The sequence below is a fragment of the Cupressus sempervirens genome, chromosome 6 (genome assembly GCF_028749045.1).
Source record: "Cupressus sempervirens isolate cs-2001-9-10 chromosome 6, ASM2874904v1, whole genome shotgun sequence".
NCBI classification, from domain to species: Eukaryota; Viridiplantae; Streptophyta; class Pinopsida; order Cupressales; family Cupressaceae; genus Cupressus; species Cupressus sempervirens.
In genome coordinates this window covers 444,336,590-444,363,908 of record NC_143123.1, presented here as the reverse complement: position 1 = coordinate 444,363,908, position 27,319 = coordinate 444,336,590, and positions in this window count along the sequence as shown.

The window sequence follows — 27,319 nt, the reverse complement described above, 5'->3', positions numbered from 1 at the left end:
ATTTCTTCAGATTAGGTTGGTGATACAAGTTAGTCACTAGTTATAGTGCAAAAACCCCCAATCATTGAAGTATCATTGAATGATCCTTATAGTAGATAAACTTGTACATGCCTTGGTCAACATTTGAATAAGAAATTAAATGATGCAAATTGACAAAACAACAACTTTGCAAATCATTTTTGGTGTTGTTTTCAAGGATTAACCATATGAATAGTTTGAGGGACCTTGTCCACTAAAGCTACCAGTGTTTATAAGGATCTTGTGCTGAAAAAGTTTGATGAGACGAAACAAATGACCTAGAGATCAATTAGGATGCTATTTAACCCTTAGACAAAATATGGGGGAAGAAAACAATGACTTATTGAATGAAGAATAATAGGAAGAAAATATATTTGGTAACAACATTGAAGAAAATATTTATGAAGAAATTCAAGAACAATTTGGAAATAATTACGAAGTGAACATGGGTGATCACAATGGAGACAATCCAACTCCTGAGAGGATATCTTAGTATCCAATAGATATAAATAGTGGGTACAATGAACCTACTATGAAAAATATCTCACCAACCAATTTGCAAAATTTTCATGGAAAGACTTCTGAGGATCCTAATGAATCTCTTTTTAAATTTAAAGTCCTTTGTCAAACCTATGGTTATACATTTGATAATTAAAAGCTAATTTTTTTTCCTACAACATTAAATGAATCTACTTTAAGATTGTTTATGGGTCTTCAACCCAGATCCATTTTCAACTTGGGAAGAAATGGAAAATGCATTTTTGGATAAATATTAGGACTATTATAGGGCCATGGATAGGAAGAAAGAACTATTTTGAATAAGAAAAATGAAAGATGAAAGTTTGGAAGATTATGCTAATAGATTTCAATTTGTCCATCAAAGATGTGGAAATGGTTTAACCTATGATATTACAAAGACCATTTTTCTCAAAGGAATTAATGATGACTCTAAAGATTCTTTGAATCTCATGGATAAAGGAGACATTAATAAATTAAACTTGTAGGAGATTATTGATATCTATCATAACTATTATAGGACCAGTTATGGAGTAAGGGGTTTTAAGAAAAAGGGGTTACAACCACATGTTAGTAAATTAATGGAAGAAATAGAGAACCTTAAGAAAAATATTCTTATTCATCTGAATGGACAGTCAGATAGGAGGAGTTGTGAACCACTATCTATTTACTGCTCAAAATGTAGAGGAAAATACTTGTTACGAGAATGCGCATTAGATACTATTGAAGTTTGTGCTATATGTGATAGTTCACATGGTAAAAAGACTTGAAAAATTATTACTAATAAAAAAAAAAAAGCAATAAAAATTGAACAATATTTAAACCATGTTGGGTAGAGGAATCAAAATCAAGGACCATCTGGTTGACAAAATAATTAAAATAATCAAAACTGATGGAATAATCAAAACCAATAGAATAATCTAAACCAATGGAACAACTCTAGTTAGAAAAATTAAAACAATTAACTTAAACATAATTTTGGGACAACAACTTCCTTGGCATCAGAATCAATGACTAAAAATCAACCTCTTTGGAAAAACTCAAATAATAAATCGGAACCTACCCAATATTAGAGTCAACAATGGAAAAATAATCAAAATTTTAATAAGAAGAGGACAGCAAATATAAATCCCTTTCCAAATCAAGAAAATGAGAAAGTAAATTAACCACAAATACCTACTCAACCTATGCCAAATCCAAGGAATATACAAACAAATGTCATTGATAACAATCCTCTTGGTCTTAACTTCATAGAGGTGGATGACATACATTTAAGAAACAAAACTATTCCTATATCAACATATGCCAAACCTCAGGAAAAAGAAAAACCTGAAGAAACCAATAAACTTCTAATAACCAAGCCTCAGGAAGAACCTACTAACCTAGAAACGTACCCTATCCTAAAAAAATTAAAGATTAGGAAGCACGCGATAATTCCAAAGTAGACCTTGAAGTTATATTGGTCTCTTAGTTATTAAGAGAATTGGAAAAAATTAACATTGAAATTTCACTTCTACAAGCTATCAAGGATATTCCTAAGATCAAAAAATTGATTAAAACATTATACATAAAGACTCCTAGAAGAAAGAAAAAAAAATCCCTTGCATAGTTCAAGTGGGAACTAACATCACGAATTTTTTATCTAGGAGACTCCTTCCACAAAAATTTAGTGATCCAGGACACCAATGATTACTCTAAAAATTGGATAAATAGAAGTTGAGAATTTCCTAATTGACTTGGGAGAAACAATTAATATAATTATAGCTAACACAACAAAGTCCTTGAGACTTACAAATATACAACCCACATCCATTGTGTGAATGTTAGCTGATAATTCTACTACTCAACCAAAAGGAATTCTAGAAGACATTATAGTGACTCTAGAGACATGAGATTATCCTATTGACTTTTTAGTTTTGAAAGCAAGAGGAAAAGATATGGGGTATCCCATAATTCTGGGACATCCTTGGTTTGCAACATCAACAACTTTGATAGATTATTGATCAAGAAGCATGAAAATATCAAATGGATTAAAACAAAAGGAATTATCATTATTTCCATCAGCAAAGCTTACACTTATGAAAAATTCTCCCTTGTGGGTAGATGATAAGATAGAAGAAGATGAAAATGGGGTAGTACATTTGGTAATGATAACATTAAAGGAACATTTCATAGAATTCCAAGGAATTGTTCAAAATGATTTGAAAATAGAAGAGGAAAGAATGGTAACCAACAAGATATTGAATAATCAAATATGTTTCCATATCACCCTCATCAAGATATATGTACACTAAACTCATTGATAAAAGAAGTTCTAGATGAAAGTAATGGAACAAAAAAATTACTTACAAAAAGATAAGCCTCTCATAATTAATGCACATTTAACATGGACTAAGGATAAGAAACTCGAATAGGTGCTGACACAACATTCTCAAGTATTTTCTTTGGATTATAAAGATATGTGTGTTCTACATCCTAAAGTTTGTATGCATCATATTTACACTAAAAAATGTTAAACCGATTAGACAAGGACAACCAAGGATAAATTCAACTTTAAGAGAATTTGTTAAAGGAGAGATTGAAAAATACTAAAGGTATGGTTTATTTATCCAATGTCAGGTAGCCAATGGGTGTCTCCATTAGTTATTGTTCCAAAAAAGAATGGAAAATGGAGAGTATGTGATGATTATAGATAACTCAATAAGGAAACTAAAAAGACTACTTTCCATTACCCATTATTGATCAAATTTGGATAATCTTGCCGAAAATAATTACTATTCCTTCTTGGATGGGTTTAGTGGCTACAATCGAATCCACGTAGCTCTGTATGATCAAGATAAAACTACATTCACCTGCCCATGGGGTACTTATGCTTATAGAGTTTTACCATTTGGGTTATGTAATGGTCCAACTACATTTCAAAGAGCAATTCTAGCAATTTTTGCAAATCTTACAACTTCTTGTGTAGAGGTTTACATGGATGATTTTACAGTTCATGGCAAAAAAATTGATGAAACCTTGAAGATTTTGGATAAGGTGTTTAAAAGACGTGAAGAGCATAGACTATCTCTCAATCATGAGAAATGTTCTTTAATGATGCAAGAAGGCATTGTGTTGGGATATCAAATTTCAAAAGAAGGAACAAAATTTGATCTTGGTAAAATTGAGATAATTCAAGAAATTGTTACACCTACAAATCAAACTAATGTAAGAAGTTTTTTGAGACATGGAGGGTACTATAGACAATTTATAGAAGGATTCGGCAAAAGGGAAGGACTTTTTTTAACTTAGTAAAGAAAGACTTAGTCTTTGAATGGACAAATGTTGTCAAAATGCTTTTGAAAACATTTAAAAATCTCTAATGACTATTCCAGTTATTAAAGGACCAAATAAGGATAAATCTTTTTATATTCACATAGATGCATCAAATTATGCAGTTGGAGTAGTCCTAGGACAAAAAGATGAGGAAGACAACATGCATCCACTACATTACATTAGCAAAAATTTGAGTCCACTTAAGAAAAATTATACAACAATTGAAAATGATTTTCTTGTTGTGGTATATGTTATAAAAAAAATTCACATATTATATAACATGATAGAAGGTGTTCATTCACACTGATCACTCTGCTATAAAATATTTGATGAATAAAGTAGTTGTGGGAGGGAGAATTATAATATGGCTATTATTGTTACAAGAATTTGATATAACTATTGTTGATAAAGTAGGAAAGGATAATGCTGTTCCAAATTTCCTCTCACAAATGGTTTTGCAGGGAAAAGATGAACCAGTTAATGACATATTTCCAAATGAACATTTGTTCTCTATCTCTATGCATTCACCTTGGTTTTTAGATCTTGCTAATTATTTAGTAACAACAAGGTATCCAACACATTTTACAACACTACAAAAAAAAAAAATTGACCATGGAGAGCTCTAGGTATGTATGGATTGAAGGACATTTGTGTAAACATTTCCCTGATCATGTACTCCAAAGATGTGTACATGAAATAGAATGCTATGACATCATCTATGCTTATCACGATAATCCAAAGTAAGGCCATTATTTAGTTGTTCAAGCAGTCCACATGATTTTATGATTAGGATATTTTTGGCCTACAATGACCAGAGATTGTAAGGAAACTTGCAACAAAGAATATAACCATTTCCACATAATCCATAATAGATCTGAAATAAGTATGCAATTAAAATCCACATGCAAGAGAATAGACAACATACCAAAAAAAATTGTGACACAAGATATACCCTAGGAAACTCTCGTTGAGGAAAAAACCCAGCCTCCAAAAGCATTCATCACCATGTATTATTCAACAAAAAACACCATTGCAATACAACCATGGAAGCCTTCAAAGCCATAGCCATAACCAAGAAATCCATGTGAACAAGCATGAATCCACACATCCCATGCCATGCTTCCAACCTTTACAAATGCTCCCTTGGCTAACCTGTCAAGCCTTGTCCCACTCGACTCTTGCCTTTTTTCCTTTTGTCTTCTCACATCAACAACTACTCTTGTGGATGCTTATATAGTAGCAAGTCCCACAAAACCACCAAGTGGTATTACATAAACCATTCCCTACCTAACCCATTGACCCCACATTAATATTGAAAATTTAATTTTTTTCCCCAATATTAAATAATTACATGAAATATTATCACAATGTTACAATACAACTCATCAAGTATATCTCATGGGAATCTTTCCATGTTGCACGTCCATCTAGGTGCAACATTACATAATAAAATAATATATAACAATTTTTTGCAATGTGTGCAACACCCATTATCTCAACAGTCCCCCACTTGTTGCATACATTGCATAGGGTCAATCTATAGCCACATAAATGAACAAGGGAACAATCCCTCCTAGCATATCCACCATCATGGATCAAAGTACACAAAGTGTTCCATCCTAGTACCCACAACAAAATCAAAGTATCTAGCATCTCAAACATGAATGAACTCACCTCCTATTATGTCACTACCACTAGACATAGATAGAAGCCATCCAAAGAGAAAGCCACCCAACTTGTCACATTAGAAGATCATAAAATCTTGTACCAACTGAAATACCAAGCACAAAAAAAATCTGATCTAAAGTCAATCACATGTATCCGTAGTTGTCAAAATAATATCCATAGCTGAAATAGCACCCACAACAAGTGTCAACCCATCCAACTATCCATACCTTGAAAGGTATACCAATTGATTCTCACATCATCAACATATCGAAGTTGTAACCTGCAATCACAAGCCTCAAGAGAAATACCTACCACATAGATAACAAGTACCTCCCACTACAAAATATGATGGCATATCTATAACCAATCCACTCACAACATCTCAAATAAGTGAATCCATGTAGTCTTAAGTACATCCACAATACATAAACCAATACTCTACAAGAATAACTCTCATAACCAATCTCCAATGCTCTCCCAAGCTCTCCACAACCAACAAAGTAAAGAGATAAAGGAATAACCATATCATCTCCCACATGACATATGTGAGAACAAACCAATGGCCACAATCTCTAATGAATCTCAAATCCAATGTAAGTGAAGCAAAACATCCAGAAAGATAACCATGACAAGAGAAACCATGCAAATCATTACCTATATCATATCCTTCTAGACACACCTCTAGATGTAAACTATGCAAGTATGATCCCCTCCATAAAATGCCAACCAAGAAGCTTCAACAACAACCAAACTATATGAGCAATCATGGATGCAAGCCTCTAACAAAAAAGATCAAATTCATAAACCATTCATAATCCAAGGAATATGCCCAATATAAAACCATCTCCCAAAATTAACCAGCATAACACCATATGCAAATGGAGATAAACAATGCTAAACCATCTCTCAAATGAACCCTCCATAACTAAATCATGTACCATAGTTCAAGATCCATATCCATGAAAGATAAGTATAAACATAATACTCTTGAGAGAAACAATGGGCTATACCTCTCAAGTAGCAAACTGCCAAGTAGACCAAGAGTGATGAATGAGAATGCTCATCAAGATATCCAAGTCTCCAACCAAGACTTATCTAAGAACAATCTCCTCTAAAGTCCATATCAGGTGAATGCCCCTCGGACTTCCTTATTGAAACCAAACAACTATCCCAACAAATAATTCTCTACTCTAAGAGAAATCAACATCATCATCGTCTCTAAGTATCCATGAGCACCTGTAACCAATCAATCCATGCCAACTCAAAATGCAACATAGAAATATCATGAAGTATCTATTGGAGTTGATGAAATCCAACTTCAAAGATTCCCAAGATCACCTGTATGCAAAAACCTGTCAAAGGGAAGCCAAAGAGAGAAGAGCGTGGAGCTAGGAAAAAACCCTAAACGAACATGAGAGGCCACAATATATTGCAACACCAAAAAATATGTATTTACAATATGCAAGAAGTGATGATGTGATGTGAAAATATAATGAGGGAGAGACCGCTTATAAAGGCCTCAAGGAATCTCCTAGAACAAGCTAGAAGATGCTAGGAGATAAGTGTGACAACTAAGCATACATTCACATGAGGTGGAAAGTCCTCGAACAAAGTGAGAGGTTAAGTATGACTTAGGAGAGAAAAAACTCTCGTATTGTCAACAAATTATAACAAACTCCTAGACTACAACTAATAAATGAAATGCATTTACCTAAGTAAGCTTAAGTAAATAAAATAATTAATTAATAATTAATTAATAATTAATTAATTATTTACTCTAACACCCCCCCTTAAGTGCAACTTAGGGAAATGCCTTAAGCTCACAAAACTAAGATGAAATGCAGAATGCAGAATGGGTCCCAACAACAAGGCCATGTTAGGTACCCATGAACAAATGCAAAAGATGCAACCTCTGTAAATAGGGAAAGAGATAAAACCACGTGGGAAAAACCCTCCCCCAAAAAGAGGTAAGAACCTACTAAAGAATAGAAGAAGCCTCCAACTAGGGAAATGTCCCCTAAAACAAGAACAAGGAGTGATCATGAAGAGCATCACTGAAGCTTGAAGAAGTTGCAACTCTACCACCAAAAAGAAAATTGTTGATTTGAAGAACCTCCATGGAAGAAGAAGGCATGAACAGAGTGTTTCTATATGGTAGATGATCCATCTCACCGAAATGCATAGGTAGCCAGCCACTACAATTGCCTTGTATATAGGATCAACCACTGAATATATAGCTCACACTATCAAACTATTGAATCATGGATGCATTAGAACAACAACATAACCCCCCCTTAATGCAGACGGGGTGAGATGATAGGCAATTGAGAAGGTGGGCCAAAGTCTCCTGCAGACGAAACAAGAATGACGAGAGAGGAAGAGAGGTACAAACACCCATAAATACATGGTCAAACTGACTCTGCATGGGGCTAATATTGTGGAAGGGACACTCACTTGACAAAGGGAGAATGCCTAAAATAACAAACAACTATCCTCCCCATGGTGCTTTATAAAAATAGTGCATGAACAACTGACTCAAAAATAACATTCATGACCCCTGAAATGCAAGTGGCACTTTATCTCAGTGCGTATACATAAAAGTGCTTCAAAATGATGTCTATAATGATCAAAATAGGAAACAAGCTGCAACAAAATATATTACAGCCCAAAACAAAGGAAACCATGCCAGGAAAATGATCCTCAGACCTAAACCACCCTAGATATCCACCATAGACCAAAAATGCCAAAAATAATGATAGAAAGAGCATGGTACAGAATCTAAAGGAAATGATAGCATTTTCGAAAAGGTGACAGAAGTAGCTTTCCAAAAATATAATATTTTCAAAAAACTGACATGGGACACAAAAGATATGCTTGTTGAAGTCAAAAATAGAACTTTAGACTTCAACTAAAAAAAAAAGCAATAAAACTACATCAAAACCAAAAAATACCTACACCAATGTCTCTATCTTAGAACTAGCTTTTCGGCGCTTCTTTCAGATCGAAAAAATACCTCTGAATGCTTAAGTTATGGCCAAAAAATTGAAGGTAGGTCAAAAAAGACCTAGGAGATGTGCAAGCAAGGTATGTTGATGCAGTGTTGATGTCATGCTAATGTCAAAATTTCATTAGCTTAAAATTGACAGCCTGTACCCTGTCAACACAAAAAAGAATCCACATGGATGCCACATGGCAGAGCAGATGACATGGCAGGGGCCACGTGGCAGACCTACTATGTGTCAGTCGTAGACTGGCCGAGAACCTGTTGACAGTGCTGCAAAATCCATAGCTGGTGGCTGAGCTACCATTGATTGTACATGCTGGTGCTAACACTGTAAACAATTGTGCAAAAATTCCACATGTCAATCGCGCAAGCGCTAACTGTGTAACAGGCAGTGCGAAGGTTGACTGTCTCTGCTAGCAGGCCAACTGTCGCTGACTTAGCAAAATAATCCACATAGCAAGGTTGACTATGCAGAGGCTATCAATGAGTGGAGCACCGATGGAGGAGGCAAGAATAGGTGTCAAAACCTAGAAGCACGTTTGGGAAAAGATGCGGTGGAGGTGGGGCCAATACTGAGTGGGGGATAGGGAGGTGCGCCAGGGGAGACTGAGCGCAGGAGGCGCTTTGGCTGAGCATGGGTGGCCGCCGGACAATGGCACAGTGGCGTAGCCCAAAACTATTTTTAAAAAAAAAATTAATGCGAAAATCATATGCACAACCATATGGAAGCCCCTGATGTAAAAAAATTTTGCCTCCCGGAGCCCTGTCTCCAAAATTGACAAATTTTATATGGATCCTAGCTGAAAAGTGCCTTCTGAATCTAATGGCAGCATCCGTTTGGGCTGAAAGTGCTCTAAAAATTTGATGTCCCCTTGATTTGAAGAAAAAATGCACAAACAAACTAGGGTTTGTGACTTCAAATCACGGCTTCAAAAATCTTTCAATGAAGCAGCAGCAAGGAGGCTCTGATACCATGTTGGAGTTGATGAAATCTGACTCCAAAGATGCCCAAGATCACCTGCATACAAAAATCTATCAAAAGGAAGCCAAGGAGAGAAGAGTGTGGAGCTAGAGAAAAACCCTAAATGGACATGAGAGACCACAAGATATTGCAACACAAGAAAATATGTATATACAATATTCAAGAAGTGATGATGTGATGTGAAAATACAATGAGGGAGAGGCTGCTTATAAAGGCCTCAAAGAATCTACTAGAACAAGCTAGAAGATGTTAAGAGATAAGTGTGACAACTAAGCATACATCCACATGAGGTGGAAAGTCCTTGAACAAAGTGAGAGGATAAGTATGACTTAGGAGAGAAAAAAATCTCGTATTGTCAACAACTTATAACAAACTCCTAAACTACAACTAATAAATGAAATGCATTTACCTAAGCTTAAGTAACTAGAATAAATAATTAATAATTAATTAATTATTTACTCTAACAGAATCTAGCTTATGATCAATGTACTCAATACACAAAAACTAAACCAAGATCAATGTCAAAGTTCCAACCATGGCCTCAAGAACATAAACATGACAACATGATCTAACCATCGCAACCAAAGAGATAAAATGCTCCATATGAACATACTATAACATGTCAAAACTCTAAACATGTATCAAGAGTATATCATGATATAATAATGAAACCATCCTAACACCAAGGATAACATGTCAAATGAAAGCATAAAACACACCTTTACTAAGAACCCCATGAGATCTCAAGATGCAACCATCTCTACACACCATAAAGAAAAACCCATCTCCACATACCATGAAGAACCATCTCCACACACCATGAAGATAACCAAGAACCATATGAGTCCTCAAGATCTAACCATCTTCACAAACCATGAAGATAACAAGTGCACCATGCAAATATCAAAGATGCTTCTGCAGTAACAAGATCTAAGACAAACCTCCAACATCTGCAAACACTCAATAAATATATCAATGTAAAAAAAAATCCCACTTAACCATGGTACCAAGTCACCTATGACATCATATAAATTCATCTCCTACATAAAGATCCTCCAGGTCTACACTCACACAACCAAAGTGTCAATACCAAGTGAAACCAAGATCTCCAAACCCAAAAAGATACAAACCAAACTAGGAACCAATCATGCACTATCACCTCATCATTGTCACATGCTCCCACTAAATCATGTATCCAAGCTCTCCATGACATCATGATGAAAAACCATCCTCTAACCATGAGAATCAACCAAGGTATCAAACCATCAAAGAGATCAAAGTGCACATCATGAGCTCCTCAAAAGAAACTAAATAACCATGATCTTGAACCAAGAAGATATACCACCATAACTAAATCAAGAATCCAAATCAATGAACATCAAGGATGTACCTATATATCTAATCATATCATGTCAAAATCCATGGCACCATGATCGCATCCATGAACCAAACATCTAACTCTCAATATGTCCAACCTGTCAGCATAAAATAGTCAATCATAATCCTCTACCATAACTATACCTAGTAACAACATCTCATCCCTTCCACATGAAGAAAAAATCAATAAATCATGTGACTTAGGGCATAGACAACCCAAATCTAAGCCACCAATTTGAATATGCATCAACAATGAAATATTAATGAGCAAATACAACACATAACCAAACTATAAATACAACCTATAAGTATAGACCACTTACAACATTTCACAGCCTATAGACCCAACAAGTCATCATACATATCCAAATCAAATACTAATAATTATATCATCATGAGACTAATTTGAAATATGAAATGAGTATACAATGACATCATATCTTAAATCTCTAAAATATACAATGTCATAAACTTATAATGTTACCATCGTCAATATATACCATAAACTATTTAGATTAATATATCACGAAATAAACCATGACAAACTTACACCAAATTTAAACCAATGTATAGAGCTTTCCGTTGACTACTCAAAGTCCAAAATCTAACTTTATATGCCCAAGTTATGCCCTAATCTATGCTTAAAATTAACAACATTTAAATTTTGGGCTCTTAAAACTTGACAAAATATCAAAATCATAGAATCAAACCTACACCATGTTGTAGTGCTTTGAATTATCTTTCTAGCACCTATAAGAAGTTTGAAATCTGATATCTTGAGAGAAAGTTATGTTCATTTTACTAAGACAGACTTTTTATCATTTTCACTTTGACATTTTTTGTGACAAAAATCTCGATGGGATTAAATTTGATGGCCATCATGGGCTAGAACTAAAAAACTCTTTCATTTCCTCTAAACATGGCCAAACTAGGGCATATTATATATCAAAATTTATGGAAACATTGATTTGGATCCAATGGTGAGGTCTATTTTTACCTAAGAGGTCATTTCTGCAAGCTCTCCCTAAAATCCTCATTTAAATGAAACATCCAAAACAATCCTTTTGTCCAACATTTTTCACATGCCCAAAATATTTTAACATCCCATTATAATAGAAAAACCAAAACCCTCAAAATTGCAATAAACAACTCATATATCTTGCCCTTTCTTTCATCCTCTCATGTATTCCCATGGACTCAATCTTGGGTTACAATAATAAAACTATGGCTCTGATACAACTGGTGAGGAAACTTACAACAAAGAATATAATTGTTTCTATATAACCCATAATAGATCTAAAATAAATGTGCAATTAAAATTCACATGCAAGAGAATAGACAACATACCCACAAAAATTGTGACACAAGATATACCCTGGAAAACCCTCATTGAGGGAAAAACCCAGCCTCCAAAAGCATTCATCACCATGTATTATTCAACAAAAAACATCATTGCAATACAACCATGGAAGCCTTCAAAGCCATAGCCACAACCAAGAAATCCATGTGAACAAACATAAATTCACACATCCCACGCCATGCTTCCAACCTTCACAGATGCTCCCTTGGCTAACCTGTTGAAAGCCTTGTCCCACTCGACTCTTGCCTTTTTTCCTTTTGTCTTCTCACACCAACAACTACCCTTGTGGTTGCTTATATAGTAGCAAGTCCCACAAAACCACCAAGTGGTATTACATCAACCATGAGTTGTCTAACCCATTGACCCCACATTTAATATTGGAAATTTAATGCTTTTCCCCAATATTAAATAATTACATGAAATATTATCACAATATTACAATACAACTCATCGACTATATCCCATGGAAATATTTCCAAGTTGCATGACCATCTAGGTGCAACATTACATAATAAAATAAAATAACAATGTTATGCAATGTGTGCAACACCCATTATCTCAACAAATATTTCGCATCCTATATAAAGCACTATGATGAATGTCAAAGAATGGGAAGACCCACTTCCACAATGGAAATTCCCTTACAACCTCATATGAATTTGGAGCCATTTGAGACATGGAGGATCAATCTCATTAGACCAATCACTCTACCTACAAAAGGGAATCATCACATTTTGGTAATTATAGACTACATGACTAAATGTTCAGAAGTCAAAGTAATTCCAACAACACATGAGGAAATAATTGGAACTTTTTTGTACAAAAACATATTCTAGAGATTCAAAGCACCAAGAATTATTTTTTTTGATCAAGGACCTCAATTCATGTCAAGAATGATGGAGTTATTGAAAAAGAAATATCAAATAACTCATAGGAAATCATCTTTCTACCATCCACAAGCTAATGGCTAGGTTGAGGTAACAAATAGATAATTAGATAATATTCTGACTAAATTAGTAGCAACAAATAAACAAGATTGGTTAGATAGACTAGATGAAGCAATATGGGCTTATAATACAACATGGAAGACAACTAGTGGATTTTCACCATATGAATTAGTCTATGGGAAAACACCAGTCATGCCCATAGAATTCCAATACCAAACATTGAGAATGGTGAGAGAATTAGGAATTTCACTAACTCAAGTGGAGAAGGAAAAAATCTAACAATTAAATAGGTTGGATGAAATGCAATCAGAAGCATGGTCACACATGGAGATAATTCAGCAACAGAGAACAATGTGGCATGATAAGCATATCAAAACAAGAAATTTTCAACAGGGAGATTGGGCATTGTTGTATGACTCAAAGTTTAAATAATTTAAGGGAAAAATGCATACAAGATGGATGGGGCCATACCAGGTGGAAATAGTATATTCTAATGGTGTTGTATAGTTGACTCCTATAGATGGTGAAAAGAAAACCATGTTGGTAAATGGCCACAGATTGAAACTTTACCATAAGCCAATATTAAAAATTGAATTTTTGGTAGAATTGCAATCTTCTATAGATTTTTTTACTATGGAAGACATGTCTTCCATATTTATCAATTCAACATTAACACCAAGAGGAGGAATAAAGAGAATAGATTGAAAATTGAAATGGCGATCTATTCTTTAAAAAGACCTAAAAAAAGAGGCGGGGGTGAATTGAAAACCAAAAATGGCAATTCACCAAAAGAAAAATTGAAAATTAGAAATGGAAGTGCAAACATTTAGTTATAAAAACACCAGATCAATCCTACTAGTTTCATATTACTAACAAAATATGAGGTGTTTTCAAATGTTCTAAAGTCAATATCTCAAACTCTCTAATGACATATCTCAAATTTTCTTTGACAAGTGTCATACATGCAAAGAAAAGACAAACTAAAAATTTGAATGGAAAGAGGTATGCATTTATTTTATCAAACTTTTCATTATTCATTGTTAATTATTAGCTTTTAAGGCAGTAATATAAGGAATGTGTGTATTAGTACTATTAGTTATGCATGATTAATTATTATTAGATGAGTTTTGAGAGAAATTGAAATGGAGTAAGATGTAATAAATGCCCCAATCTTGGAAAAGATATGAGAAAGAAGAAAGTCACATCATAAGTACATCAAAAGAGGTTTCACCAATTTAAAGGCAAAGATTTGAAAGAGATCATTATGATATGTTCTGTATAACTTAATAAGGAAATGCTCTATTAATTAAAGTAGCCATTATTACAAGTACTAGTGTTAATCAAAAATAATAAAGAGCATCTAGTCCATCTAAAATTGATAATCAAAATCTTGTCATTTCTATTTTATTTTTCTGAGGAATTCTATAAGATAAATATGATCAGATGAGTCGAAAAAAGAAATCAGTGTAGAAAGGTTGGAGTTAATTTCAAAATTGAAGTAATGGTTGTAACGGGTAGGGTGGTTAAATTTTCTCAAAATGTATGAGGGTTTAGATGAAGGATTGATAGATGAGTTTGTTCATAACTTTCATTTGAACATTACTAGTGTCTGTGGATGAATCATTCATGTTACCTCAACCATTATAAACAAGTTCTTTGGTATACTAGTAATGAACCACAAATTTGAAAGAATGGGATGATCAATTCTATGTTGCTCGAGAAGATTACAAAAGACCATAATTGGTCAAAAGCAATGGTAACACCAAAGGAGTGAAAAAATTATTATTTCTGAAATCATGGCAAGGTCTGGTGGTAGAACTAATGAAATACTTCACCTGTGAAGGACAATATGGAATGGTGCTTGGGCCTAGTCTGAAAATGTTGTGTCACATACGATATGGTAAACAAAGGCCTGAATTGAAGGTGAATTTTTTAGAATTTCTCTTTCATTAGTTATCAACTATGATCACTAAGGCTAAGATGAAGCAAAAAGAGGTAAGACATCAAGCCCACATACATTTGATTATAAAATGTCTTTTAGTAATAGCTGGTATGGGACAAGCATCTTGGTATAGTTTCTTGATAGGAGAAGGTAGTAGTACTATTTCTAAGGTTAAAAGGGTTTAAAATATTAAAAGGGAACCCAAAGTTCAATTTGCACAAAAACCTAGGGTTTAGGAGAAACAAAAACCTAGGGTCCAAAAGATACAAAAACCTAAGACTCAAGAGAAACATAAATCTAGAAATGAAAGATTGAAGAAGTAAATACCTACCGTGACTCAGCATTCTCCAAGGTTTTCTTCAACTCAAGAAAAACTTACAATACTGGACACCCAATTTAAAAGGAAATCATTTTTTTTGGGGAAAAAAAGGTGATTGTGACGAATAGGGTCAAGAAAGAATAGAAATAAACTAAATTTTTTGACCAAAATGATACAAAAAAAGATAAATTTGATGAAATAGTAGGATATAAACAAGAACCTCATACTAAGGAAAATATTCCCAAAATGAAGTATTCAAAAGAGGGGACAAAGGAATCTTCCCAGAAATCTCTTAAAGAAATTGAAATCTTCAAAGGAATCCACAAGAACTGTCTCAAGATAAAACATTGAAAATACAAGAGGATAATTAGGAACCCTTCGAATCTATCCCTAATATTCTAGAAGATGAAAATTTGTGTTCTCGTGAACAAAGGGTAGAGGAAGAATTTGAAGCACTAGAAGAAGAGGAAAATGAAGAAATTTTTCAGCAAAGAGAGGGTAAGGAAATATTACAAGATGAGGAAACATACCAAATGCTAGTTAAAAAACTTTTCAATGAACAAGAAATATAGTTAAGAGAAGCTATGCTTCTCTCACAAAAAGAAATAGAAATTGAAGAAGAAAGAAGAATGAGAGATAACATGTATGTTGGAATTTACAAGTGGGAAGAATACTTCTGAGGGAGGGGGGGGGGGTGAATCGAAAGTACCAACTTTTAAGCTATAAAACTTTTAACTAAAATTAATACATGCATGAAACATATCTAATTAATCATGAAAGTAAAGGCATGCATGAAAATAGACAACACAATATTTGATCACCCAGAAACCCTTCAAAATGAGAAGGTAAAACTGGGGTGGGGATGACACCCACAACTTATAACTGTAGCAATATGTAACTTGTCAAGGTTACAAAGTTTGACCATCAACAATGGTATGCCCTATGAAAGGCCTGCCCTGTTAAAGGCTCTAACACCCTGTTAAAGTGACCTTTCTAAAGGATTTACAAACATTCACTTAGAATGTTACCTTGTTAAAGGATTTACAAAATGGTTGTTAAACCAACCTATCTTCATAAGATTTTCATTCTCCTAATACAATGGCTAGAAAGTATAGTAGAATGTGATGACCTAATAACTTACAACTCTCAATTACTAATTTTAGATCCTTGTTTTGTCCATTCTGATCTAGTCCTCCTTGATCAGATATGATTCTATTCGAAGTACTAATACTCTATTCTTGTTAACTGATGTTGCAATGTTGTCCTTCCTCTAAGTCTTTTCACCTCTTTTCACTTCCTTCAAACTTTGCTAGTTTCTCGCCTTGCATGCATTCTTTGCTCGCATACTCTATCATGAATTCCTATATGCACATAAATTATGGGGTTTCAACCTCCTTAAAAAGGTTTCATGACTTAGGGTTAGGTATGAATCTACGATTGAGATTCATCCATCTTTCTCGATCAAATCTTTTCATTTTTTTGATTGGTTGCATGTTGCTTTCATAGGAAATTAAAATATTCAATCTTATTTTTTAATCCTTCAAGATTTATCTTGTGTCGGCTCAAAAATGGTTTACATTTGAGTTTTTGAGGGCACAAACTTTTATGTTGATTCTATGTTACTCAGCACTTACTGATTACTGATGCTTGACACATATAGAAATTCTATCTTGCTTGGCATCTATAGAAATTATGTCTTGTTCAATACCTATAGTTTACTAGGAACATATACTAGCTTGGCATCATCTATCTTCTCGGCATCTATTGTAACTAGGCACTTGATGAATTTTTGACTCGGCACAAACTGTAACTTGGCATCTATATTATACTCGGCATCAACTAAGAAATTTTTTTAAGTGTGTTGACACTCAATTGTCAAAACCAATATGAGACCAACAATGTATAATCAAATTCTTGAAAAAGAATGTCAACTTCAAAAGAAAATTTAAAATTTAGAAACCAAAATATATTAAAAGATGAACAGTTAAATACATTAAAGGAAGTTGTTTTTATTATCAAGCATGAACTTACAAATGTCAAAGTGAGCTCTAAAGATCAATTACAAGTTTTACAATAGGAATTTCAAACTACAAAGGAACTAATTAATCAACAATCGTCCACCTCCACAACTCCATCTAGAGATAGGCATTAAATTGATGACTTATAACAACAATTGGAATAGGTCACCAAAGAAATAGATAAAACTAAAACAAGGGTAGAATATATAATATGAATTGCTTTACAAATAATTTTTTTAAAGAAACCCTCAGGAGTGTATGTTATTTTTCTTAGAGAACAATTCTTGTTGTGGCAAATTAATTAGGTTAGCTTGAAAAGAAAACTAGAATATGAAGATGATTTTGAGTTTATGGCTGACTATGTGAAATGTGTTCCAATAGTATGCAATTATGTGTGCAAATTTTACTTGCATGGGTTCTTGCTAGGTCATCATTGGTTTTCCTTTCTTAATTTTTATGTTGGTGAGTTACAACTATGAGCATTTATTTCTTTTATAAAGAATCAGAAAGAATGAGATGTTAGAAATGAAAAAATTCTTGAGATGCAAGCAAGAATAAATTTTCACTTACAACATGAATATCCAAAGACACTCCCTTTTTGAAAGGAATTCAAAATACTTTCTCAAAGTGGAGATACAACTAAAGTATACAAGCCAAAAACCTATATATGATTATAGAACTACAATAAACCTCCTTACATTTCAAGCCCGTAGTGGCATAAGGAAAAGATATAACTCTATTCCACCCTAGATTAGAAGGAGAGAGCCAATGTCCCCACACAACTTCATTTGGTCAAAAACCATGGCAAGGGAGATTTGTCAAATTATTGAGGCACAAAAGACAAGATGGATAGGAATGAGGTTCAGACTTCCATTAATCATTTCGCATGTTTCGTGGTTCAATTCTCCAAATAAATTGTAGGGAGACAACTTAAGTGATTGGAGGCATCATATTATCATTACCAATGGATATTAGCATGATAGAACATATGTCAATAAAATAATTTAGTAACCTTGTCATTAATGATTGACAAGAAGTTTCTACTTATATTCCAACCTCTTATGTCTTCCACTTCTACTAGATTTTCTATTTAGCAAATTTAACTTTAAGACTCAATTCCTAAAATGCCCCATTTCAACCTAAACATCATGTACAAAAAAGTACAATTGAAAAAGTACAATTGAAAATTTTTAACACTTCAAATTTTAAATGGATAATTTTAGTATACATACTTTTAGAGACACAATGATTGAAAACTCTTGAAAATAGATCATATTTTTAAATGATAGAAGTTGGCTCAATATAAAATATCTCTAAAAAAACTCATAAGACATCTTGAATTTAAAATAAATAATACAAAATCACTAATTTGAATTCCTCAACTCAACCATTTGACCTAATTACATATAAAATGTGTGATCTAAGCCTAATAGATAGATTCTTAACATTTGGAACAAGACAAGTATTTGATCAATGACCTTACAACCATCAAAGTTATGAATGATCTATGGCCGCACAATACTATGTCCTACTTTTTTGCCAACATTGACATAGAATTGTGCATTCTAAAAAGTATTCGCATACAAACACCTATTATTTCTAAACCATTAGGAATTTGAAGATGATGTGAACTAATGATTTTTAGAAATTTGTGCACAAATCCTAAATATTTTATTAAGAAAAATGGAATTGATTTGTATCAAATTTCCCATCTCCTTCTAAAACTAGTTCTTAATAGAAATCTATTTCTTTTAAAGAGTGACACTCACTATATCAAACATTAAAAATATAGAAAAAGGGTTACAAGTATGACTATTTAACATAGACATCTAGTGATTGAAATTGGTTTATCTCACTGATGTAGGAGCATCCAGTGGTGTAAGGGCAATCCTATATCACCAAAAATATGCTTAGAAATAGTTTCTATTTAATGTATTTTCATTTTTGGATACCCATTTGGGTCAAATAAAGGTTCCAACTCTCACAGTTCCACTATTAGTGTTCTAGGTTAGAGTTTTTAAGCACCTTGGGATAAGTGTAAAATGCCAAAAAATTAGGCCTATGTAATTGAGCCATAATTATGGTGAGTTAGAGGGTTTAAATTGGAGGGATGGTTATATTTTTAATTTAAAACACTTCAAAAAAAGAATCAAGTCAAAAGGCTTCACGGTTAGAAAGTTATTGCAATTTTTTGGTTTTTGGAGACCTCCTAAGAGTGCTTCAAAGTCAGATATGGGGCACTAAACAGCCTCATAAAGGGCCAAAAAATGGGGGAGGAGAAAATCTCATCCATAGGGATATAGAGCACTTTGAGAGCTTTCCATAAATGTAAACAACTTGTCAATCAGAGTTACAGTTCAAAAGTTATGCCTCCCGGAAGTTGGACTACTATTTCTGGATTCTTCTAATTTTACACCAACTTCTAACGTGATTTTTGGAACCTTCAATTTTGGCGGTGGATGCCAACAGGAATATTATAGAATGTATTCCTAACCCTAAACCATTTGGGGCTTATTTAAGAACATTTCTAGCATTGTAAAGGCATATCTAAGTAGAGTTAGAGAGAAGCTACTGTATGGAGGATTTCTTTCTCTAGAATCATACTGTTGTAAGCCCATAGGGAAATTTTCATTAATAATAAGATTTCTATTTTTCTGTGTGTTCATTTTAGTCATTGGATGTGTCTCCATCAAGTGGTATCAGAGCTAGTTTTCTTGAGTGTATAGATAGAGCACTGGTTATGAGGCAGTTTGCACCAGGACTGTGTGGTTGTGGGTTTGAGTCAAGAAGATGCCTCCATGAAGAGAGTGTAGTGGAAGGGCTAGAGCTATTAATCTTGAGGAGGTTAGAGCCCTCCAGAGGCAAGTTCAAACATTGTAGGAGGAGATTCATAAAGGACTGAATGTTGCCATAGGTGATGAAAGTGAGGAAGAAAATGAAGAAGAAGAAATTGGACAGGAAGGCGAAGGCAAAGGGGAAGTCCTCAATCAGGAAGAGGAGAGGCTTTTTAGGGCCATTTCTAAGCTTGGAAAAAGACCTAAAATTGATGTGGACATGTTTTCAGGAAATCTAAACCCAAATGAGTTGATCGACTGGATCAATGAACTAGAGGAGTATTTTGAGTGTGAGGATATCAGGGATCCAGATAGGGTTAAGTTTGTGAAGACCAAAATTAAAGGCCATGCCAAAATTTGGTGGCAAGAGATTTAGCTGGAAAGAAATAGAAGAGGAAAGGGGAAAATCACAAGATGTGATCGCATGGCGGACAAATTAAAGAAGCAGTTCATTCTTGTTGACTACACGCTTGATTTGTTCAAGAAAATGCAAGGATTAAAGCAAGTAGGAAAATTTGTCAAGGAATATACAGAGGAATTTTACTGAATTCTTAGTAGGGCAAGGCATGCTAAAGCAAATAAGGAGAAGGTTGCCCATCACCTCAGTGGGTTACAACCTAGCATTCAGGAGGAGTTAAGTCTGGTTAGAATGACTAGCATTGAAGAGGTATACCCATTTTCCCTACGAGTCAAAGAGAAGCTAAATAAAAGGTTTGAAGGAAGGAAAAGAGGGCATGGTCAAGGAGGAAGGGGTGGCAGTAGGTCATCTGGAGGCCAAAATGAAACCCAAAAGAAAAATGAAGATGTGGGTACTAGCAAAAACCAGAGAAATGAGAGTTTCAACCACTCCTGCGATCAAAACTTTGGAGATGAGAGAGGAAGAGGTAGAGGACGTGGACAAGGATCAAGAAGAGGATTCTTTTATGGTACCTGTTTTCATTGCAATGAAGAAGGTCATTGTGCCTTTAAATGCCCTCAATGATAAGGAAGGACAAAGAGGAGGGCTGATGGTCAAGCAATGGTTGCTCATGCGAACGAAGATACACAATCATCACATTTTGAGGATGTAGAAAGAGGAGGGGTTCTCGTAAATGAAAGGGTCTTACTAAGTGGTGAGACTGAACTTGGACAAAGGAGGATTTTGTTTCATACTAGGTGCAAGTGCAAGGATAAGTGTTGTGATGTGATTATTGATGGTGGCAGCACTGACAACCTGGTGTCTAAGGAGATGGTCTCTAAGCTAAAGTTCAAAAGGGAGAAACACCCCCAACCCTATTGAATTTCTTGGGTGAAGGATGATCATAAGGTCTTGGTCAGTGAACAATGGTTGGTGAAGTTCAAGATTGGGAGTTACCATGATGAAGTTCTCTGTGACATTATTCCAATGGATGTCTGCCATTTATTATTGGGAAGACCGTGCCAATTTGATAGATATGATGTACATGATGGTCATGCAAATACATACTCTCTTACAAAGGATGGGCCACAAATTGAAGCCCATGATAAAGGAAGGTGAAAAGGTATGCAATAGTGCTAGGATATGTCTTTTTGACAGAAGAAAATTTTTGGATGGTATGAAACATCAGTGTATGTGTTATGCTTTGATTCCTAGAAGAGATAAGGAAGGTAGAAATGGAATTCCACTTGAAGTTTCAGGCCTATTAAGTGAGTATGGAGATGTCATCTCTGATAATGTTCTAGAAGGGTTGCCACTAGTAAGGCAGATCAGTCATCAGATAAATTTAATTCCTGGAGCTAGTTTTCCTAACAAGGCTACTCATAGGATGACTCCTACTGAAACTGAGGAGATAAACAAACAAGTTTAGGAGCTATTGTGGAAGGGTTTGATTCGAGAGAGCCTGAGTCCATGTGCAGTGCCTACAATAATAGCACCAAAGAAGGATTGAGAGTGGAGAATGTGCATAGACTCTTGAGCTATAAATAGAATAACCATCAAGTATCAGTTCCCTTTGCCAAGAATGGACAATCTTATGGACTATTTGAGTGGGGCTCAGTACTTCACAAAGATAGATCTCAAGAATTGCTATCACCAAATATGGATACAAGAGGGAGATGAGTGGAAGACTACATTCAAAACCAAGGAGGGTCTATATGAGTGATTAGTCATGCCTTTTGGACTAACCAATGCACCAAGCACCTTCATGTGGCTTATGAACGAGGTACTAAAGAAATTCTTGGGAAAAAAATTATTGTCTATTTGGATGATATTTTAATTTTCAATAAGACTTTGGATGAATATTTATTGCACATTCATAGAGTCCTTGAAAGGTTGAGGGAAGAGAAAATGTTGATTAATTTGAAGAAGTGTAGCTTTGTAAAAAAGGAGTTAGTCTACTTGGGGTTTGTTGTATCATCTAAGGGTCTCAAAATGGATCTAGAGAAGGTAAAAGCCATCTTGGAATGGCCTACTCCAAGGTCTACTACTGAGGTGAGATCATTTCATGGTCTAGTTAGTTTTTATAGAAAGTTCATTAATAATTTCAGCGGCATATGTGCACCCCTGATTGAAACAATAAGGGGGGATAGGAAAGAGTTCAAGTGGACTACAACAGCTACAAGGAGTTTTGAATTGTTGAAGAAGAATAAGGTGAAAAAGCAACCTATGTTGGCACTTCTAGATTTCAGTTAAGTGTTCCAGGTAGATTGTGATGCTAGTGGCAATGCTATTGGGGTTGTATTGAGCAAAGAAGGTAAGCCTATTGCATATTTTAGTGAAAAATTGAATGATGCAAAGAAGAAGTATTCTATTTATGATCAAGAGTTCTATGTAATTGTTCAGGCCTTAAAGAAATAGAGGCATTATTTATTATCAAAAGAATTTTTCTTTTATAGTGATCACTAGGCATTGTAGTGCCTAAATAGCCAAGGTAAATTGAACCAGAGACATATGAAGTGGATAGAGTTCTTGCAAAGCTATACATTTGTGTTGAAACATAGAAGTGGAAGGTCTAATAGGGTTGCAGATGCATTGAGTAGGAGACAGTTGTTGCTTACAGTAATGCAGGTTGAAGTGGTTGGGTTTGATGAACTCAAGAATCTGTACCCTGAGGATCCTAATTTTGTTGAAGCATGGAAGGCTTGAAAAGAACCTGTTATTGTAGACAGAACTAGGTGGCTAGATTATTTGATTCAGGATGGTATGTTGTTCAAGGGCAGTCAATTATGCATTCCAAGGAGTTCCATGAGGGAAAACTTCATCAAAGAGAAACATAGTGGGGGAATGGCAGCACACTTTGGTCGAGATAAGACCACTGCCATTCTTAGAGAACATTATTTTTGGCCTCAAATGTCACAAGATGTGAAGAAATTTGTGCAAAGTTGTCAAGTATGTCAAGCAACCAAAGGATTTAGCCACAATACTGGACTTTATTAGCCATTTCCTATTCCATCAAAGCCTTGGGAGGACATAAGTATGGATTTTGTTCTTGGATTTCCGAGGACACAAAGGGGTAATGACTCAGTATTTGTGGTGGTTGATAGGTTCTCCAAGATGGCACATTGCATCTCATGCCACAAGACTCATGATGTTGTACATATTGCAGATTTGTTTTTAGAGAGGTGGTGAGACTACATGGCCTCCCAAAGAGTATTGTTTCCGATAAAGAAACTAAATTTGTGGGATATTTCTGGAGGACTTTATGGAAGAAGTTGAGGATAGAATTGAGGTTTAGTTCTACACATCATCCACAGTCTGATGGATAGACCAAAGTGCTAAATAGAAGTTTGGGCAATTTGCTGAGGTGTTTAGTGGGAGATAAGCCCAAGGGGTTGGATTTGATTCTACCACAAGCAAAATTTTCTTACAATAACTCTATAAATAGGAGTATTGGTAGATCACCATTCCAAATTGTGTATGGAAGTAGCCCAAGGACTGCACTAGAATTGAGGAAGATGGAGCAAGGGGAGAGGACAACTGTTGAGGCAGAAGAATTTTTTGAACATATCAAGAGCCTACATGAGGAGTTCCATGCACACATTACTAAGATGAATCAACAGTATAAAGCTAGGGCTGATCAAAGGAGGAGACATAAGGAGTTTCAAGTACTGGATATGGTTATGGTACACTTACGAAAGGAATGGTTTCCAGTGGGTACTTACAACAAGCTAAAGATGAAGAAATTTGGACCCTATAAAATTTTGAAGAAATGTGACTCGAGAAATGCATATGAGGTGGAGTTGCCAAATGGGATTCACATTTCTCCTATCTTCAACATTGTAGACTTCATAGAATATTATGATGATGGCGCAGATGAGGGGTTGATATTGGAACCATGTCCAATTCCTACTTCTAAGAAGGAGAAGATAGAAGAGATTCTAGATAGTCGTGTGGGTAGGAGTACCTGGTGAAGTGGAAAGGATGACCAATAGAGGACTCAACTTGGATATCAATAGTGGAGGTTGCCCATTTGGGTTTTCCTCTACCATAAAGTGACAGAGTCAGTTTTCAATCTACCTTGGGTGTCTGATGCAGGAGCATCCAATGGTATAAGAGCAATCTTGTATCACCCAAAAATATGCTTAGAAATAGTTTTTTTTTAATGTGCTTTCATTTTTGGATACCCATTTGGGTCAAATAAAGGTTCCAACTCTCACAATTCCACTTTTAGTGTTTTGGGTTAGAGTTTTTAAGCACCTTGGGATAAGTGTAAAATGCCAAAAAAGTAGGCCTATGTAATTGAGCCATAATTATCATGAGTTAGAGGGTGTAAATTGGAGGGATGGTTATATTTGTAATTTAAAACACTCTGAAAAAAGAATCAGGTCAAAAAGCTTCACGGTTAGAAAGTTATTGCAATTTTTCAATTCTTGGAGACCTCCTAAGAGCACTTCAAAGTTAGATATGGGGCACTAAATGGCCTCGTATGGGGCTGAAATTTGGGGGAGAGCAAAACTCATCCATAGGGTTGTAGAGAGCTTTGAGAGCTTTTCAAAAATATAAACGGTTCGTCAATCGGAGTTACAGTTCAAAAGTTATGCCTCCTAGAAGTTGGACTACCATTTCTAGATTCTTCTAATTTTATACCAACATCTAACGTGATTTTTGGAACCTTCATTTTTGGCGGTGGATGCCAACTGGAATATTCTAGAATGTATTCCTAACCCTAAACCATTTAGGGCTTATTTAAGAAAATTTCTAGCATTGTAAAGACAGCTCTTAGTGGAGTTAGAGAGAAGGTACTGTGTGGAGGATTTCTTTCTCCAAAATCAAACTGTTGTAAGCCCATAGGGAAATTTTCATTGATAATAATATTTCTCTTTTCCTGTGTGTTCATTCTAGTCTTTAGATGTGTCTCCATCACTCACTATGTTGAATTTTTTTTTTATTAAGATCTAGAATAGATTTAACTAAATTTAGACATAGGTTCACTATACCTTGATAAAAAATTAATTTGTATATATCAAAATTTGATAATTGTATTTAATTGAAAGAGGACATCAATACCAAGTGCCTTGATATTTTTCAATTTTTTCGATTAAGTCTATTAGTTTTTTATAAGAATAGAACACAAAATTTGATATATGGTGAAAACCCTAGATTTAGCAAAGTGAAAATATACAAAGTAATGACAAAATAAATAATATTAAAATCATATTCATTGATGTTACGATTATAAGATATATATCTAATAGTTAAATTCATACTTGATCAATAAAACAAACGAATAAAATAACATATAAATAAAACAAGAATATACACAAATTTTGTCAATCCAAACTTGGGCTACATCCACCAAATCCAGAATCCAATATTATTATTTAGTAAAGCGAGCCAATTACAATAAGAAATCTCATGCAACATAATACCACTACAATGTTCTACAAAGTTCTCATACAAAATAACCCAACTGATGCAAGAGAATCTTGGGTGTAAGAGAAATCTTGCATCACCCAAACATATTTCTATTTATGTCTTTTCAATACATGTTATTACTATACAGAGTTGCTATTTGTGAAAGCCTATTTTTTTAGTAAGTTGGTCATGTGAGGTCAAAATATTCTAATTTCATTGGTGGAGGTTCATATTAGATATATCAACATGCCCAACAAGTTTCATTTCCATATCATATGAATTGTGAGGTTATTGCAGATTTTTTGTATGAATTTTTTGTATAAAAATATCAAGTTCAATTTTGAAGACCATAAATGGATTCAAAATGAGGTCAAACCTCAATTGATAAATAGGAGTTATCATTCTAAAAGGTGATTGTTTTATACAAGAATGGTAGAAATCCTTATGAATTTCTCTCTTGAAACATTGATTAGATTAACCAACACCAAGCTTCCAAATGGTTATTTTTCAACCTACTGGGTAGATCAATTGAAAATAAATGTGAATTTTCACAAGGATCCCTTTACGGGTATCTTTAAATTTTGCATACTTTGAAAATAATGTGACCACATACTAATATATATTTTTTGTATTTTCTACTTTTATGATGGATGCAAGTTCTATCGATGCAACTATATGAATTCCTATTCTAACCACATGTTCAAAAAAAAATTACTGAGATAAGGTGACAAGATATTTAAAGCAAATTACTAAAAATGAAATTCCTAATGGACATGAGTCATAGCAACATGTATGTGAACTAAATTTTGAAAGCATAAAGTATAAACCCAATGAAAATAGGATAAGTGTGTCCTAACTCCACTAATGTAATCATCAGTGGAAATCATAGGATGTTTCAAAAATCATCAAATCATGTAGCCATGGACAGTGCATGTACACAAGGTTAATTTTTATGTAAGAACTCAAAGGTGATCCTTTCTCCAATTTGTCACAATAGAAAAATTTGTTAACAAGAATAAAAAACACTAGAACTAATTGATCACATGAGTATTAACATACAATAAAACCATTATCTCCATTTTTCTTTATGAAAATAAAATTCATAAAGGAAACACACATTCTAGCAAGAAACACTACACAAAGAATGAAAGCACTAATAGCATACTTTATTGCATCAAAATACTAGCCTTGAATACATATCACATCT